The sequence below is a fragment of the Arachis hypogaea genome, chromosome 10, assembly GCF_003086295.3.
Source record: "Arachis hypogaea cultivar Tifrunner chromosome 10, arahy.Tifrunner.gnm2.J5K5, whole genome shotgun sequence".
Taxonomy (NCBI): domain Eukaryota; kingdom Viridiplantae; phylum Streptophyta; class Magnoliopsida; order Fabales; family Fabaceae; genus Arachis; species Arachis hypogaea.
The window spans coordinates 67,752,662-67,757,384 of NC_092045.1; the positions used below are offsets into that span (position 1 = coordinate 67,752,662).

The 4,723-nt window shown below is 34.8% G+C and overlaps 1 non-coding gene across 1 annotated transcript; it reads left to right on the forward strand.

Annotated features, from left to right (window-relative positions):
• The first annotated feature begins 484 nt into the window (after nucleotides 1-484).
• On the forward strand, nucleotides 485-588 carry LOC112719497 (small nucleolar RNA R71). The gene has a single exon (XR_003161797.1). It is a non-coding gene; the product is annotated as a small nucleolar RNA R71 (small nucleolar RNA).
• The last annotated feature ends 4,135 nt before the right edge of the window (nucleotides 589-4,723 follow it).

Here is a 4,723-nt window from a genome sequence, read left to right on the forward strand (position 1 = left end):
CATTATTAAAGCCTTGTTGAGGCTTTTGTTGATCCTTCCACGAGAAATTTGGATGATTTCTCCATGATGAATTATAGGTCTTTCCATAAGGTTCACCCATGTAATTAACCTCTGCCATTGCAGGGTTCTCAGGATCATAAGCTTCTTCAGAAGCTTCCTCTTTAGTATGTTGGATGCATTTTGCCATCCATTCAGACTTTGAGAGATCATGTTGACTTGCTGAGTCAACACTTTGTTCTGAGCCAATATGGCGTTCAGAGCATCAATTTAAAGAACTCCCTTCCTCTGAGGCGTCCCACTATTCACGAAATTCCTCTCAGAAGTGTACATGAATTGGTTATTTACAACCATGTCAATAAGTTCTTGAGCTTCTGCAGGCGTTTTCTTTAGGTGAATGGATCCACCTGCAGAATGGTCCAATGACATTTTGGAAAACTCAGATAGACCATCATAGAATATATCTAATATGGTCCATTCTAAAAACATGTCAGAAGGACACTTTTTGGTCATCTGCTTGTATCTTTCCCAAGCTTCATAGAAGGATTCACCATCTTTTTGCTTGAAGGTCTGAACATCCACTCTAAGCTTGCTTAGTTTTTGAGGAGGAAAGAATTTATCCAAGAAGGCCGTGACCAGCTTATCCCAGGAGTCCAGGTTATCTTTAGGTTGTAAGTCCAACCATGTTCTAGCTCTGTCTCTTACAGCAAAAGGGAAAAGCATGAGCCTGTAGACTTCAGGATCTACTCCATTCGTCTTTATAGTCTCACAAATCTACAAGAACTCAGTTAAAAACTGGTAAGGATCTTCAGATGGAAGTCCATGAAACTTGCAGTTCTGTTGCATTAGAGCAACTAATTGAGGTTTCAGCTCAAAATTGTTTGCTCCAATGGCCAGAATGGAGATGCTTCTTCCATCAAATTTGGAAGTTAGTTTAGTGAAATCACCAAGCATCCTCCTTGCATTATTGTTGTTGGGTTCGGCTGCCATCTCCTTTTCTTGTTCGAAAATTTCAAAAAGGTTGTCTCTGGATTGTTGTAATTTAGCTTCTCTTAATTTCCTCTTCAGAGTCCTTTCAGGTTCAGGATCAGCTTCAACAAGAATGCCTTTTTCCTTGTTCCTGCTCATATAGGGAAGAAGAGAACAAGAAAAGAAAGAGGAATCCTCTATGTCACAGTATAGAGATTCCTTTATGTTAGCAGAAGAATGAATAGATAGCGGCAGTGATTTGAGATGAAGAGAGGTGAAGAGAAGTGTTAATAAATAAATAAATAAATAGAAGAAGGGGAGAGGGAAGAAATTTCGAAAATAAATTTGAAAAGAAGTTAAATGATTTTTGAAAATAAAAGATAAGATAGAATTAAAATTAAAACAATTAATTAATTAAAAAGAATTTTTGAAAAAGGGATGAGATATTTTCGAAAATTAAAGAGGGAAAAGTAGTTAGGTGGTTTTGAAAAAGATAAGAAACAAACAAAAAGTCAAATAGTTAGTTGAAAAAGATATTAAAGTCAAATTTGAAAAGATAAGAATATAAGAAGTTAGATAAGATATTTTTAAATTAAATTTTTGAAAAAGATAAAATTTTGAATAAGATATGATATAAAAGATAAGATAAGATAGATTTAATTTTTAAAATTAATTACTTAACTAACAAGAAATTAAAAGATAAGATTCTAGAATTTAAAGATTGAACCTTTCTTAACAAGAAAGTTACAAACTTCAAATTTTTGAATCAATCATATTAATTGTTAGCACAATTTTTGAAAATTTGAAATAAAATTAAGAAAAAGATTTTTGAAAAATAATTTTAAAAATTTTCAAAAAAATAGAAAAAATGAAAAAGATATGATTTTTGAAAAAGATGTTGAAAAGATAAGATTTTTAAAATTGAAAATTTGACTTGACTTACAAGAAATAACAAATTTTAAAAATTTTTGACTAAGTCAACTCAAATTTTCGAAATTTTGGAGAGAAATAAGGAAAAGATATTTTTTTATTTTTTAATTTTTTATGAGGAGAGAGAAAAACACAAAAATGACTCACAACATGAAAATTATGAATCAAAACTCATGATGCATGCAAGAACACTATGAATGTCAAGATGAACACCAAGAATACCTTGAAGATCATGATGAACATCAAGAATATAATTTTGAAAAATTTTTGATGCAAAGAAAACATGTAAGACACCAAACTTAGAAATCTTTAATGCATGGACTCTAACAAACAAAAAATGCATATGATAAACAACAAACAACACAAAACAAGAAAATCATCAAGATCAAACAAGTAGACTAACCAAGAACAACTTGAAGATCATGAAGAACACTATGAATGCATGGAATTTTCGAAAAACTAATGCATAAATTTTAAAAAAACATGCAATTGACACCAAACTTAAAAATTGACTTAAGACTCAAACAAGAACACAAAATATTTTTGGTTTTTATGATTTTGTGATTTTTTTGTATTTTTATTATTTTTTTTGAAAATTATATTTTTGAAAAACGAAAATAAAGAAAAATTTTGAAAGAATTTTTGAAAATTTTTTTTGAAAGGAAAATAAAAAGAAAATTACCTAATCTGAGCAACAAGATGAACTGTCAGTTGTCCATACTCGAATAATCCCCAGCAATGGCGCCAAAAACTTGGTGGAAGGAATTGTGATCATCAACTATGGCTCCAATAATTTGGTAGCTCTCACACGTGAATTACACTTAGTCACAACTCCGCACAACTAACCAGCAAGTGCACTGGGTCGTCCAAGTAATACCTTACGTGAGTAAGGGTCGATCCCATAGAGATTGTTGGTATGAAGCAAGCTATGGTCATCTTGTAAATCCCAGTTAGGTGGATTTAACTAATTTAAGAGATTATTGGTTTAAATAAAAATAATAAAATAAACAGAAAATAAAGATAGAGTTACTCATGTAATTCAATGGTGGGAATTTCAGATAGGTGTATGGAGATGCCTGTCCCTGTTGAATCTCTGCTTTCCTACTACTTTCATCCAATCCTTCTAACTCCTTTCCATGGCAAGCTATATGTAGGGCATCACTGTTGTCAATGGCTACATTCCATCCTCTCAGTGAAAAAGGTCCAAATGCTCTGTCACAGCACGGCTAATCATCTGTCGGTTCTCAATCAGGTTGGAATAGAATCCAGTGATTCTTTTGCGTCTGTCACTAACGCCCAGCCTTCAGGAGTTTGAAGCTCATCACAGTCATTCAATCCCGGAATCCTACACGGATTACCACAGACAAGGTTAGACTTTCTGATTCCCATGAATAACGCCATCAATTCTAGCTTATACCATGAAGATTCTGATTAAGGAATCCAAGAGATATGCGCCCGGTCTAAGGTAGAACGGAAGTGGTTGTCAGTCACGCGCGTTCATAGATGAGAATGATGATGAGTGTCACGGATCATCACATTCATCAAGTTGAAGTGCAACGAATATCTTAGAATAGGAATAAGTCGAATTGAATAGAAAATAATAGTAATTGAATTAAAACTTGAGGTACAACAGAGCTCCACACCCTTAATCTATGGTGTGTAGAAACTCCACCGTTGAAAATATATAAGTGAAAGGTCCAGGCATGGCCGAATAGCGAGCCCCCAAGATCTAAGAACTAGACGTCCAGAGATGTCTAATACACTAGTAAAAAGTCCTATTTATAATAAACTAGCTGCTAGGGTTTAGAAAAGTAAGTAATTGATGCATAAATGCACTTCCGGGGCCCACTTGGTGTATGTTTGGGCTGAGCTTGAATGTTACACGAGCTGAGGCTTATCTTGGAGTTGAACGCCAAGTTGTAACGTGTTTTGGGCGTTCAACTCTGGTTCGTGACGTGTTTCTGGTGTTTGACTCCAGAATGCAACATAGAACTGGCGTTGAGCACCAGTTTACGTCGTCTAATCTCGAACAAAGTATGGACTATTATATATTTCTGGAAAGCTCTAGATGTCTACTTTCCAACGTCGTTGAGATCGCGCCATTTGGAGTTCTGTAGCTCCAGAAAATCCATTTCGAATGCAGGGAGGTCAGATTTCAACAGCATCAACAGTCCTTTGTCAGCCTTTTATCAGAGTTTTGCTCAGGTCTCTCAATTTCAGCCAGAAAATATCTGAAATTACAGAAAAACACACAAACTCATAGTAAAGTCCAGAAATGTGAATTTAACATAAAAACTAATGAAAGCATCCCTAAAAGTAGCTAGATCATACTAAAAAATACCTAAAAATAATGCAAAAAAGCGTATAAATTATCCGCTCATCAGGTAGCACTTCCCTTATCCAGATTACTGCAGAAGGATATTGAGTTCGAGTTCAGTGAGGATTGCAAACAAGCGTTTTATAAGCTGAAGACCCACCTAACTCAAGCTCCAATTGTGAGAGGACCAGACTGGAGCCAGCCGTTTGAAATCATGTGCGATGCTTCCAACCATGCAGTAGGAGCAGCGCTGGCTCAGCGTGAAGGTAAGGATCCTTTTGTTATTGCTTATGCATCTAAGACTTTAGACGCTGCCCAGTCCAATTATACTACTATTGAAAAACAGCTTCTTGCTATTGTTTTTGCTCTGGATAAATTCCGAGCTTATTTACTTGGTACTAGAGTAGTAGTGTATTCGGACCATGCAGCTTTAAAGTATTTATTAGCTAAAAAGGAGTCCAAAACAAGGCTCATACGTTGGATACTGCTATTACAATAATTTGATTTAGA